Source organism: Narcine bancroftii, chromosome 7 (assembly GCF_036971445.1).
Source record: "Narcine bancroftii isolate sNarBan1 chromosome 7, sNarBan1.hap1, whole genome shotgun sequence".
Lineage (NCBI taxonomy): Eukaryota > Metazoa > Chordata > Chondrichthyes > Torpediniformes > Narcinidae > Narcine > Narcine bancroftii.
Window position 1 is genome coordinate 10,052,872 of NC_091475.1, and position 15,319 is coordinate 10,068,190.

Consider the following 15,319-nt stretch of genomic DNA (forward strand, 5'->3'; position numbering starts at 1 on the left):
ATACCCACACTCCTGTTCGGCTCCGAATCATGGGTCCTCTACCGGCACCACCTACGGCTCCTAGAACGCTTCCACCAGCGTTGTCTCCGCTCCATCCTCAACATCCATTGGAGCGCTTACATCCCTAACGTCGAAGTACTCGAGATGGCAGAGGTCGACAGCATCGAGTCCACGCTGCTGAAGATCCAGCTGCGCTGGATGGGTCACGTCTCCAGAATGGAGGACCATCGCCTTCCCAAGATCGTGTTATATGGCGAGCTCTCCACTGGCCACCGTGACAGAGGTGCACCAAAGAAAAGGTACAAGGACTGCCTAAAGAAATCTCTTGGTGCCTGCCACATTGACCACCGCCAGTGGGCTGATAACGCCTCAAACCGTGCATCTTGGCGCCTCACAGTTTGGCGGGCAGCAACCTCCTTTGAAGAAGACCGCAGAGCCCACCTCACTGACAAAAGGCAAAGGAGGAAAAACCCAACACCCAACCCCAACCAACCAATTTTCCCCTGCAACCGCTGCAATCGTGTCTGCCTGTCCCGCATCGGACTTGTCAGCCACAAACGAGCCTGCAGCTGACGTGGACTTTTTACCCCCTCCATAAATCTTCGTCCGCGAAGCCAAGCCAAAGAAAAAAGACAACGTACACTGTTTAACCTGCTGAGTTTCTCCTGCATTGTATGAGTCCCTGACTGAGTTTATTGTTGAGGAGACTGATGGTGGAGGGAAAGATGCTGTTCCTGAACCTGGTGGTGAGACTTATGGTAACTATACCAATTTCCTGATGGTAGCAGCGAGAACAGAGCGTGTGCTAGGTGATATGGATCCTTGATGATGGCTGCTGCCCTCCAGTGTTCCTTGTAGATGTTCTCGACGGTGGGGAAGGTTTCGTCTGAGTTCTTCCAGCATTGTCTTTTTAACCATGGTGACTTGTGTTTTATTTATTGCTTTAAATCTATGTCTCTTGTTTTTACTCACTCTGTGAAATAGAATCTTCCCACTGACCTTTTTAACGCATCTCTTAATTTTATACATTTCCTTTAAATACTTCCAACCTTTTTCATTGCAAAGAAACAAGCACATCCAAGACAATCTCGCCTCATCTCTGACATTCTCCTCATCTGCAAAATATCCATGAAAGTCTTCTCTAGAAGCTAGACTACAAAGAAAATGGCATTTTCTGATCCCAGAACAGAGGTTAATTATTATGATGAAAAACTGGTGTTGTCAATTTCAAATTGTTAAGGAACATATATTTGCCCGGCATTTGTATTGTGTTTGTCTGTATGTGTGTCTGCTCTGAGGGCCAGAGAACACTCTAGTACAACCAGATGACAATGAACTTGACTTGATGTGATCAAAATGCTTTTGTAATTCTAAATAAAACTTTTCGATGCTAAATGCACTGCAAATGGTCATTCACAAATAGTTTGATCATGAATTATATTTGCTGTTACATGATCTCAGCAAATATTTTGTAGCAATTGCTGCAATATGCCATAGTTTCCTGCATTTAAAAGAGACGGTGTAAGATCATAGTTTCCCCTGTTCCACTTCTTGGATGACTATTATGAAGGGATGGAAGCTAAAATTAAGACAGCATTTAGCAATTACCCACCCAAATAATGAATGATTATAAGTTTAAAAAACTTCCTCTTTGCTGAACTATTCCAATTCACCATGATATTGAACCAAAACTATAGATCCAGTACTATACTTTTCAAGGCTTTATGGATTAGGGAGTGAAAAGAAATTCGATCAGTTGAGCTACCCTGACATATTCTTACATACCTTCATTTTAAGAGCAGCACGGGAAGAAGGCATCTGTTTGCCGGTAGCTTTATTAACTGGAACTAAAATCCACGAGAAGCCTCTATTAGAGAAAGGAAAATATTAAAAATAGAATAATTCCTTTAATAATTAATAATGGTGCTTGTAGCATACTGCAGGGTCTGAATGAGCCGTGAAAGGTAACTGTCCCTATTAATACTATCTATTTCTTTAATTAATAACAGGATTTAACATGTACTATTATTATGTCATGAAACTGTCAATTTATTAAGAAGATAAAATGCAAATAATTGGACACATTCATAATTCAAGCAGCAATATGAATTTCAATATTAAAAGAGGAGCAAGATGTTTTAAAGGGGTTTAGAGAGCAGAACACCACGTTTGAATCAGCTTTAATTCCACAGGGGTTGAAGTTAATTGGCAAGCATCTAAAATCCAAAGTGTTGCACAGGAAACTGTTAACCTGATACAAAAAGAGACATTCAAGTTCCTTTTGGAACAGCCGTGACATTTGATTGAAACATCCAGTGAAGTTTATAGATTCGATTGGTAGGTTGATAACAAAGAAATAAATGAAAAAGGGAACAGGTGGCCAAATGCGATTAAGGAATATTTGCATAGAGGGTAAATGATGACCCAGACTGGTTAGGCTAGATGGCCCACTACCCTGGTGCAACTTCTGCATAAATACAATTTGTTATTCATTCCCACTAAAGAGCATTTGGAAATCATCCCAATTTGAATTTGTGAACATTCTCATTCATAGCCCTGTGTGTCACTGATATACTTCATCAAAATGCTCATAGCCCTTTCGTATCCCATGGCTGTCACTTTTTTTTCTTGTTTATAGTACATTCCCCCTCACGGATTGGGTTCAAGCTCATGCTAATCTCAGCTCAGCATAAATTTGGCTTAAACTGTTTTTATCTCAACTTCAACTCATAAGAAGTATCTACGCTGAAGATATCACCCTCAACTCTCAGAATCAGAATTATATTGTCACGAACAAGTCATGACATTTGGTGTTTTGGGGCAACGTCATAGGGCAAACATTCACATTATAACCATTTTACAACATTACTATAACAAAAATAAAAATAACAATGCACGAAATGTAGGGCAGTACCTTTGGTTCATTGATTGTTCAGGAATCTGATGGCAGTGGGGAAGAAGCTGTCCTTGTGCCATTGAGTGCTCATGTTTAGGCTCCTGTACCTTTTTCCCAATGGTTACAGAGTGAAGAGGACATGGCCTGGGTGGCAGAGGATAGAGGCTGCCTTTTTTAAGACACCTGTTTTAAGAGTTGTTGTTTTTGAAGCTCCTTTAGTTATAGTTACGGGATGTTCCTGGATTTTGAGAGCCTGATGACAAAGACTTGGTGAGCTGCTGCAGAACATCTCGTGGATGTTCAGTGCTAGAGGAATTGAATTTAGGAGCAAGGAGGTTATGCTGCAAATGTACAAGGTACTGGTGAGGCTGCATCTGGAGTACTGTATGCAGTTCTGGTCTCCTTACTTGAGTAAGAATGTACTGGCTTTGGAGGCGATGCAGATGAGGTTCACCAGGTTGATTCCAGGGAGGAAGGAGTTTAGCCTATGAGGAGAGATTGAGTCGTCTGGGACTAGACTCACTGAAAGTTTGAAAAATGAGAAGGCATAGATAAGATAAAGGTAGTTAAGTTATTTTCATTGGTAGGTGAGATCAGAACTAGGGGACATAGCCTCAGGTTCAGGGTCATAGATTTAGGATGGAGATGAGGAGGGACTGCTTTTCCCAGAGGGTAGTGAATCTGTGGAATTTTCTGCCCATTGAAGCAGTGGAGGTGACCTCAGTAAATATATTTAAGACAAGGTTGGATAGATTTTTACATAGTAAGGGAATGAGTGGATATGGGGAAAAGCCAGGTGGGTGGAGATGAGCCTGTTATCAGATCATCCATGATTACATTGAATGGTGAGCAGGCTTGATGGGCCAGATGGCCGACTCCTGCTCCCATTGCTTATGTTCTTATGATGGTATATAATACAGACATACAGCATTGATGTTTTCCCTCATGATCTGTTGAGTAATTATGGATTGAGAGAGATTGTTTAAATTTAAATTGACCTACAACCCCAGTACATTTTTAAACAGTTAGAGGAAACCAGAGCACCCAGAGGAAATCCATGCAGACACAGGGAGAACGTACAAACTCCTTACAGACAGTGCGGGATTCTTTCCTCAGTCCTGGTTGCCAGTGCTATAACAGCAAGGCGTTAACCACTACACTAACCATGACACCCTTTTGGTGTTATTGGTGAGTTCAGATGTTCGTATTCAAGGTGCCCCTTCAGGAGAAAAAATAATTTGATCTCAACATCTTTTTTATAAATCTGTTAATTTACAATTAGGAGCTCCCCATGGAGCATATTGCGTTGGAACAAACTGAAGGTCAAGTAAACTGACCTGGCTCCAAGTTCATTTGTTTCCAGCCCACCAAATTCAATTTGGTAAAGGAAGTCAATACTCTGTCCTTAAGCAGAACACAAAATCCTGGAGGAATCCAGCAATCGGGCATTTCGGTCGAAACCCTTCATTGGGAATTCCTGATTAAGAGTTTAATTCTGAAACATTGCCTTTCCATGAATGTTGTCTGACCCGTTGAGATCCTCCAGCATTTTGTGTATTGCTTCACTTTTCCAGCATCTGTGGCCCCTCTCATTTATTCTCTCCTTTACTTAAACTGTCAGCATTCAGTTTTGTCTGTGCAATAACACACAAATTCAGACTCCAAACTATATAGATTCAGAGATTTGAGCCCATAATCTAACACATTTTGACTATATTGCTGGAGGTCTTTTTTTTAATAGAGTTAGACTGCTTAGAAACAGACCATTTACTATACCACCTTCATGTCCAAAAGTGGGCACCAATCTGTATATAGTGGAAACATTAAACAAAACCTTTGTCTACCTTATGAAGTACATGCAAAATACCCAACTCAAGCAATTGTCTCGGCTTTCATATAGAGGACAGAAACTGATTATTTTCTGCATTGTTAAGTAGATACGAATATTGTACCTTCACTGAAACAGTTCAGCTTGTAGCAAGAGGGTTTTAATACCAAATCCAAGCTTTTTCCATTTGCCCTGTTCTTATCCTTTAGTTGAAATCATGTGGAGTGAATTGGTTGGATGAGAACTGCAAGAGAAGGCCAAGATTTAGTATTTTTGGTTGTAGATATGATGAACACCACCTCATGCCATCTCCACCATTCAATAAGATCATGTCTGATCTGATATTTGGCCTAATTTCCATGATCCTTGATCCCTTACAGTTTTAAAATCTGTCTTGAGGAGACTGGTCCAGACTGCACCGTTGGAAAGCCAACAGTCACAGAACAATGTGCTCTCAGCTTCTATGTTTGCACAAGGAGGTATGAAACTGTGGAATGGGCTGGGAGAGGATAGATAGCACCAGCAGGTCAGACAACCCAGGATTACCTACAGAGTACCAAAGCATTCTTTAATTATCTAAGAAAAATAATGATTGAAGAGCAAGATTTCAAAAGCATTATTAAGTTGATAGTTTCGCAAGGATAAGTGATCTCTGCTTTCTTGTATACATCAGGCAAATGGACAACATGCCTTAAGAATCTCAAAGCACTGGAGGAATCACACCAATGTTTCCTCCGCAAAATCCTCTCAATCTGCATTATCTCCCAGGTCAACATTCCCACTCCAATGTTAACAAGAGAAACCCAAAACATGCACTATCATATCATGGCAAGATATTTCCAGGAAGGCTAAGAAAAATCTTCAAGGCCATCCTTAAAGCTTCCCTGAAAAACGGTAACACCTGAAATCCCGAAAACTGCAACGGACACAGGTTTTTCCAAATCCTGAGCAATAGCGGAAGAAGAAGATGAAAAAGATAAAGAAAAAAAATAAAGAAGAAGAAGGATAGTGATTGTCAGAGTGCGCTGAGTCAGAGAGGTAAGGCTTTGTCTCAACGGGCTTCAGTGAGTACAGGTAGGAGGTGAGGGATAGTAGGAATTGAAGTAAGAGAGGGCCACCCTGTTCAAGTATTCAGCCGGTAGGCACAGATAAGGGCAGGTTTTAGGTATCCTATTTTTTCCTACAGTCATAAACAGTGGGATCGGCAGCCATGGCAGGAGAATGCCCCTCTTGCAAAATGTTGGTTGTCCAGGAAGCCAGCAGTATCCCTGACAACTTCACATGAGGAGTACCTCTAGCTGCTGTTCCTGACAAGCTGAGTTAAGGACTTGAAACTGGAGTTGGATGAGCTCTGGATCATTTGGGAGGCAGAAGGGGTGATAGACAGGAGTTATAGGGACACCATACCTAGAAGGTAGAAGGAGGGTAGATGGGTGACAGTCAGGAGAGGAAAAGGGAACAGGCTTGAAGTGCAGGGCACCCCTGTGGCCATTTCCCTCAATAACAATACCATTTTGGATAGTGTTGGAGAGTCGACCTACCAGGGACAAGCCACAGGTCTCTGGCACAGAGTCTGGTCCTGTGGCTAAGAAGGGAAAGGGGGAAAAGCTATAGTAATAGGGGATTTCCTAGTTAGGGGGACAGATAAAAGGTTCTGTGGAAAAGATCAAGTATCCCGGATGGTGTGTTGCCTCCCTGGTGCCAAGTTCCGAGATATCTTAAATCAAATTCATGGCATTCTCAGGAGGGAGGCTGAGCAGCTGGATGTTGCAGTCCATATAGGGACAAATGATGTGGGTAGGAAAGGTGAGGAGGCCCTGCAAGGAGAGTTCAGGGAGTTGGGCACTAGGGTGAAGGACAGGACCTCCAGGGTAGTGATCTTAGGATTGCTTCCCATGCCACATGCTAGTGGGAGTAGTGGTTAATGATTGCTTCTCATGCTGGAGGTCTGTGACTAGTGGTGTGCCTCAGGGATCAGTGCTGGGCTCATTGTTGTTTCTCATCTATATCAATGATCTGGATGATAATGTGGTAAAGTAGATATGCAAGTTTGCAGGTGACACTAAGATTGGAGGTGTTGTGGACAGCGAACAAGGGTTTCAAAGCTTGCAGAGAGATCTGGACCAGGTGGAAAAATGGGTTGAAAAATGGCAGATGAAATTTAATACAGACAAGTGTGAGGTGTTGCATTTAGAAAGGACAAACCAAGCAAGGACCTACGGTAAATGGTCGGGCATTGAGGAGTACGGTAGTATTGAAGAATCTGGGGATACAGAAATCAAAGTGTTCAGAATAGGAGTTGGGATGTTATGTTAAAGTTGTATGAGATATTAGTGAGGCCAAATTTGGAGTGAAATTGTGTGCAATTTTGGTCACCTAACTACAGGAAAGATATCAATAAGACAGAAAGAGTTCAGAGAAGATTTACTGGGATGTTGCCCGGACTTCAGGAACTGAGTTCCAAGGAAAGGTTAAACAAATTACAACTTTACTCCTTGGAGGGTAGAAGAATGAGGGGAGATTTGATAGAGGTATTTAAAATTATGAGGGGCATAGACAAAGTAAATGTAAATAGGATTTTTCCACTGAGGGTAGATGAGATACAAACCAGAAGACATTAGTTAAGAATGAAAGGGGAAAAGTTTAGGGGGAACTTCACACTGAATGGTGGGAGTGTGGAATTAGCTGGCACCTGAAGTGGTGAATGCGGGCTCAATTTTAACCTTTAAGAAGAATTTGGACAAGTACATGGATGGGAGAGGTATGGAGTGCTATGGATTAGATGCAGGTCAGTGGAACTATGGAAAAAAATGGTTTGGCACAGACTAGAAGAGCCAAGGAGACCTATTTCTGTGCTGCAATGTTCTATGGCTCTATGGTTCTAAGAAAACGAAGACAAAGAAGATACTGTTATACAGGATGGCAGAGTGGAATGCTTATAGAGTTGCTATCTTACAGTTCCAGCGATCTGGGTTCATTAGAATCAATCAGCCCATAAACAAGCACTTCAGCCTGACTCACTCTTGCCTACCTGAGCTGGTCCCATTTGTCTATATTCAACCCATATCCCTGTCAACCTTTTCTATTCCTATTCCTGTTTAAATGACTTTTAAATATTGCAATTTTATACTCCTCTACCACTTCCTTTGGCATCTTGTTCCATATATCCAGCATCCTCTGTGTGAAAAATCTAATGCTCTCTGTGTGAAATTTGCACATTTTCTTTGTGATCATGTGTGTTTTCTCAGCTGCTCCCATTTCTTCCACACCCCAAAGATGGCATTGAATCATACAGCACAGAAACAGGCCACTCAGCACACTATATCCATACTAACCATCAGGTATTCATCTATACTCATCCCAATTACTAACACTTAGCTTATAGTCTTCTGTATCTTGGTGATTCAAGTGCTCATCCAAATATTATGTTTTTTTTTAAAAAGGCTGTAAGGGCAAGCCAGGGACATTAATGTTAGTAGAGGTGGGCGTGAGCACTGCCGTGCGAAGAGTTCAGACACAAAGTCCACAGACTACACAACAGACTTTAATCAATTTAAACTTATACACACCCGGTCTCTGTACCTTCCTGGCTCCATGTGCCCGACTGACTCCCAAAGGGGCTGGGTCAAGTCTATATGGGCCGGTGATTGATAGCGGGCAGGTGGGGCCAGCCTCCCAGGTTGTCTACCTGCTGGTACAGTGGTTACCCCCTGCAGTAGGCCGGTAGGTGTGCAGTCAGTGTAGCGATTGTATCACCACAGTGGGTTGGTTAGTGAAGGGGATTTTGAGAGAAAAGCTCAGCCTGCATTTGGAAAGGCAAGGACGGATTTAGGGACAGTTATGTCTGGGAAATTGTGACTCACAAAATTGATTGAGTCTTTTGAAGAGGTGACCAAAAAGACCGATGATGAATTGGGTGCTGGATGTTGGCCACTTGGACTTTAAAGACGGTAACAGGCCATTTCGGCCCATGAGTCCATGCTTCCCAATTTACACCCAATTAACCTACACCCTTGATAGGTTGGGAAAACCCACGCAGACACAGAGAGAACGTACAAATTCTTTACAGACAGCACGGGATTCAAACCCCTGTCCCGATCACTGGAGCTTTAAAGGCGTTGCGCTAACTGCTACGCCATCCGTGCCACCCCCAAAGGCCTTTGATAAGGTCCTACAGGGTAGGCTGTTCTGGAAGATCAGATCACATGGGATCCAGGACCCAGGCTGAGGTGGCCAATTGGCAAAGATTGTCTTGATGGTGGGAGACTGAGAGTGGTGGTGGAGGTTTTTTTTCCTCACATTGGAGACCTGTGACCAGTTGTGTGTCGCAAGGGATAAGGCTTAAGAGTCTAGGCCCTTTCAGGTGGACCAAACACCCTTGTGTAAAGGTGAAGATTATATCCCCTTGTGGCTAAATACTTACCTACCTGAATGCAGCAAGAGCACCTCTGAGGCACCAATGCCAACCTTCCTTGGGGAGGGATAATCAGTGGAGTGCAGCGCTCTGCTGGCTCACCTGAATGTACAGCCGCGCTAAGGGGCTGTTTAGGGGCGGGTTAATGACTCCATCAACCCGCGACCCAACTCCCTGCTACCTGACAGACCCCAAACCACTACCTGACAGCTCCTCCACTGGGGAGGGGAGGTCTACAGGGGGCATTGGGGCAGGGGGTGGCCAGTGCAGGCTGTGACAGCCCAGCTGGCCGCTCCAGCACCTCACTGGGCACTTTGGTCTTCTGGGCTGGTCTCTATGGCTCAAAATGTGGCATAGTAATGGCGGTCTTCCCTACCTATAAACCCCCGCGCTGCTGGAACTTTTCTGGGAAACACAGAGCAGTTCCACCTGCATGGGGGATTATGGGTAAGAAGATGGCCATTGCTATGCTGCATATTTATGACGGGTGGCGCTGCAGAACCAGTCTCCCCACCTCCATCAGATCCAGAGGGCGCTATAAGGCACCTCTGAGTATGAATAGGATGCTGGAGCAGCCTTTTAGGGCAGCTGTCTGAAAGGTGAGTTCATAGTTTTCAATCTGCTCTTGTTGCCGGCCTCAAGGCAAGAGGACTCACCTGAAATGGCTTTGTGAAAGCATTTACCAACAGGCATAAAGACGGTTTTTTTTTCTCTGCAGCCATCAGGTTCCCGAATAACCCCCACAACATTGTTATGGTGCTGCCCTTGCTTCATGCTTGTTGATCTTCCTTTTGAGTATAATCCTATACTCTAAATCAGTGGTTTTCAAACTGTCCTCCTGAACCCACATTCCACCTTAAGCAATCCCTATGCCATAAGTGCTCTGTGAATGGCCAGAGTAAGCTTTGTTACAAGGGATGCCCTTTTTGCACTTCACAGCACGTGTTTGCCTGATGGCCATTGACTCTACAAGCGGGTTCATCCGCCCTTTGACAGGTCTTGTTTTTCACTCTGCAGTGTGTCTAGCCACCCCCTGCACCAGGCAAGCCTGGTGGAGGAGCTGGCTTAGTCGCTAACCATCTGACCATGCAACAGGTATTACTGGGTTACGTGGTACCAGTAGCACTCAGACGAATGACCTGACACATAAAATGTAGTGACTCTTATCTTTCAAACTCTACAGATTTATTCAGGTTTCATATCTATATACATCACATCATATACAACCCTGAGATTCTTTTTCCAAGGCAGAATTGCCATGTATTGGCAGTGCAAAAAAAACCTGATTCAATGAACCCATGACAACAAAAAAAGAAATGTAAACAAATTGACTATGCAAGAGAGAGAAAAAAATCAATAAAGTGCAAAAGTAAGAGACCTTAAATGAGACCCTGATTGAGTTTGTTGTCGAGGAGTCTGATGGTGGAGGGGGAGCAGCTGTTCCTGAACCTGGTGGTGCGAGTCTTGTGGCACCTATATTTCTTTCCCAATGGTAGCAGCGAGAACAGAGCGTGTGCTGGGTGGTGTGGATCCTGGATGGTTGCTGCTGCTCTCTGACGGCAGCGTTCCCTGTCGATGTTCTCACTGGTGGGGAGGGTTTTACCCATGATGTCCTGGGCTGCCTTTTGATCATTTTAACCACTGTAAACAAAGTTTTCTTTTCACTTGCCATCCTGAGACATTTATGCGATATTAAGTGCTACGTTTCTTTAGGGCAGTGCATTTCTGCAGATTTTTCTGGCATCTCTTTTTAAACTGATAAAACTATCGGGAGAATTGTGAATTTATGTGTGAATTTCTTGCAGTTAAGGAGTGCCATTTGTTCGACATCCCAATTGGAATAGAAATTGCATCCTAATTTGCCGTAGTCCTTTCTTGTTGTTTGTTTTAAAGGTTGCAACCGGGAGTGCCCCTATATTCATCTTATTCTCTAAAGTAGGCAAACACGATGACGTTGTCTCTTCAAAAGGAGTCAGGCAATGGCTTTCACCCAGCTCTGTTAATTGTATCCAGAACACAATTGACAGGAGTGCAGTTGGTGTGATTTTCACTTACCAGATGAGAGCTATTAAGAAAATGGAGAGTGTCATCTTCAGGACACAAATATTTTCCCGAACCATATGCCCTCTTACAGCATGTGAAGTGGATGAGTGCATTGTAATGCCTCTTATATTCACGTACCGACCATTTTTAACTGCCACAGCAGACTTTTAAGTGCAATCCAGAAGAAGTTACCACTTGTGGCTATTGTGGTTTATCCTTTCGCACAAAGAATGCAGCAGACCCTCTGTTCATGGCTGAGAGAAAAACGTATTCCTTTTTTTGGGGTGGGGGTCATAATCGCCCTTTTTTTTCCGAGAAAGTTAGATAAATGTATCCAGGATAAGTAAGGTTTTAGATTCGCCTTGTTTTGTTTTGTCCTATTCTTTTCTTTCTTTTTGGCTCTTTGTTAAAATCACTATAGAACAGAGAATGTTTTTGTTAGCGTGGATTGTGAGGATTGTTTCACATCATCAGGCTATTCATCGCTTCCCCTCCCCTGTTGTAAAACACAAGCTAGTGCCAGCTCAACAGTGCTGGCATTGTGCTGGGGCTCAATACCACCCAGATTCTACCTCAGCCAGCGTCCCACCCCCTGATCCTTTTTTGTGTGAAAAAAAATAAAGCATTTGCTCAGGGGAGGGAGGGGTGTGCCTGTTGCTTCTACCAACATGGACGCTTATTTAAAAAAAAAGGCAAGATTGATGGGAGAAAGTTCTCCAAGAAACCAGGATAAATTTCTTCCAGGCCAAGGCCAGTTGTTCTATTGTTCGAAGGCCATGTGTTTTGTTCATTATCTCTTACTCTCTTCTTTTATCAAGAAAACTTGCAGAAAAGCTCAAAGAAAAGAACAGGATATAGAGGTCAGGGGTTCTCATTTGACCACCTAGGTGTTCCATTTCTAATGCCAAGGAAGGGCAGCACAGGGGCTGAGTTCCAGTTGCTCAGTGGAATGTATTCCATTAAAACAATAAGGAATGGAGGACATAATTTATAGCTCAACCTCTCTACCCCGATACGACCAACCCCCACCCCTATCCTCCCCTCCCCTTCGGGGTTAGGATGTAAGAAAGTGGCAAAATTTACTGAAGAAGAGTCATTTGAAACAAGGGCTTGTTGTCAAGGGAATAAGCCTAGCTGAGGGCAGGCATGATCAGAACAGCTGCTGCCTTTGGCTAGTTCAGGATTCTCCTGGTAAATGGTCGTAATTTTATGCATTGGCAAAAGCAGAGGGAGTTGGGAAAAGGGGGGGTAAATTTTAATTTTAAATAAAAAGCTGCTGTAGTCAAGAATTGGCCGAAAGCAAGTACAACTATGCACGCAAAAAGCAGAGAACCCATTTTGTTTTCCCTTAGCCGTGGACTGCTCTGTTTTTAAAAAAAAAGTCGATTAATTAAATGGCGACAATGTACCTTTGACAGGCAGCTGCATCTAACAAACAGAGCTTTTACTCAGTAAATGATACTGCTTCCAGCAATAGAACAGAGAGAAAAAAAAGATAGGAGGGAAGGAAAAGAAGTTACGAATATCAAAGCAGCTGCAATGGCAATTTGAATAATGAATGTCTTTTTCTTGATGCCTGTTTACTTTTCTGAAATTAATGGAAAAATAATTCCAAGAAATTGCTAAACAGGTCATAGGTGATCATTCAGAAAACTCCTATTAACTTATAATCTTTCATGGAAGCAAATTAAAATTCAAAAATAATTATCAGTCATTTTTAAATACCTCTGCTTCCTATGTTTTATTCAAAGTAAATGAGGGGATCTAGATATAAATGGAATCATTTACTAATTGTGTTTGCCATTGTTTTGAAAAGGTGTAAATGATGGAGAGGATGTAAAGGAGAAATCTGACGAGGAATGGTATCAGGAATGCTAACTGTACGTATTAGGACAGGGTGAACAGGGTGAAGAAAGCAGATGATGGAAATCTGAAGTAAAATGGAAATTGCTCGAGATATTTAACATCATGGTGAGATAAACGGGGTTCATGTTGCGGTCAAAGATGTTTCGTTCGAGCTGTTCTGATGAAGAGTCATTAACTGAAATCTACTCTTTCCCTCTCTCTGCACTGGCTGCCATCCTGCTGAGTATCTCGACGAACTTTGTTTTTAATTGTAAACAGACATTGACACTTTCCTCTTGAGAAAGGTGATCTGATGGAGATTCTCAAAGGACTTGATAGAGGCAACACAAAATGTGGCAAATTTTAAAGCAGTGGGATATCAATATTGGATAGTCACTCAGAATATAGTGGAAACTCCCTCATTCAGAAGCCCCTTTTCCACTGGCATCCCAGTTAATTGGCCGTGCAGCATCCCAGGATCCCTTTGTGCCATTTTCACTGGGCCACCCTTAACTGGGGACACTAATTGCTTTTCCATTGAACACACTCATCCCTGGGGATTGGAATGTTCAACCTTCAAATGGAAATGGGTGACTTTCTGTTGTCCCTTTTCCACTGGTTTTATCAGCACACGGGCATCAGCAAATACCAGGGGTATGAGTAGGGGCAAAGGCGGTTTGATCCCTGACGTGAAATGATGTCATTCGAACAGCGTTCCTTTTCCACTGGACCCTGCCTCAGTAAATGCCCAGTTAATTCCTGGGACAGGATGCCAGTGGAAAAGGGGCTAGAAAGTGGGGAGAATCCAAAACCCATTGCCACAAGGAGAGGTAGAGGGAAGTACTATGAGAGAGAGATGGAAATAGCACAGGAACCAGTCCCTCCGACGTGATGATTGTAATTAACCTTTTGACTCCGTCTTGCTGTTTTCAGGGACTAACAACAACCATATATATTCTCCGTGTCCCTATTTTCTGGGACTGGTTTTATACCCAACCAGCAGTTGTTTCGTACTGGTGTTCGTACTGGAGTTTACCCATGGACTCAGTCCAGAGTATATACTACGAAAAGTTAAAAATGGCCGGAGTCCAAAGGGTCGGTAGATAAGTAAATGGATGACTATCAATGATAAAGGCAAGGAGTTCAAGTGTAAAGGCAAGGAGTTCAAGTGAAACATGAATGCATCCATGAATTGGCTGGGCTGAAAGGCCTCAGTCAGTCCTGTGCACTCTATGTAATTTGTTTTCTGCTTCTAATTGAAGAGGATGCTTTGAGTCCTCCAAGACACTACTGAAAGTAGTTCAAAATTTGTCAGGAAACAGAATGCAATTAACGCTTGCAGACAATCTCATTATTATTAGAAGATAGGGAAAAATAAACAGTTGTCTATCATGAATTGCTGCTTTCTAGCCTTTTACTGATTGAAAGCTCTTGTCTCCTCACTGTACACTATGGTGACAGTTTAGAACACCAACTTTGGAACAATTATGACTCGCAACATCTGACAGGTCTTAATTAATCAGCTTTTTCTTTGCCCCTCTCTTTCTAACGATGCCCGAACAAAAGAAGAACAACTGAGAAGCCATTGTTTTGGTCGTGTGTGTGTGTGTGGTACGAAGCTGGCAGATGCAAGACTTGGCTCATGTTGCACAGTGGCAGGTAGGACACCCTGCTGCTCAGGCCTACTGTTGTGCACACTTCTCGAAACAAGAACAAAGTGTTTTCAATATTCTCCCCTTTGTAGGCACGATCAACACAGACCCATTCACTTTTGATGAGATATTAGAACGCATTTAGAGTTGACCAATCAAAAAAAAACCTCTGAAAGATAAAATTAAAATTTGTGGTGCTGATCACAATCCTAAAGGAATGGGTGTTTCAAGCATATTAAACAATAACTTTAACAAAATTATATTTGCATCTCTGGAGGAGATTTAAAATAGAAAGAAGTTGAATATTAATTAATATTCATCTAGTATCCCATGGTATTCTTAACATTAATGAAAAGACCTGCTCTTCCATATTTTTATAAAGCATCTGACACAAAAAGTGAGACTAAAAATGTAACCGGAATCTCAGGACATCAAGTCGCCATTACCCAGAATTCAAGCAACCTGCAGTGTCAAGCAACCAGCAAAAAAAAAATTGTGGAAAATATATAGGTAAATATACAGGTTTAAAATTGACGCGCCTGACCATTATTTTGCCAATCACATAACACGCAACCTCAGAAAATTCACTTATCTGGCATTTACCAATTCCCAGGGGTGATGGATACCAGAAAACAGACATG

General features: G+C 42.7%; 1 long non-coding RNA gene across 1 annotated transcript in view; it reads right to left on the minus strand.

The window, feature by feature from the left end:
- Window positions 1-1,788: 1,788 nt before the first annotated feature.
- The window catches only part of LOC138739768 (uncharacterized), a 103,738-nt gene continuing 90,207 nt past the window's right edge, over window positions 1,789-15,319 (minus strand). The window contains exons 4-5 of the long non-coding RNA XR_011342404.1: window positions 4,849-4,968; window positions 1,789-1,867 (exon numbers count right to left, since the gene is read on the minus strand). This is a non-coding gene — a long non-coding RNA (uncharacterized lncRNA). The remainder of the gene's footprint in view (window positions 1,868-4,848; window positions 4,969-15,319) is intronic.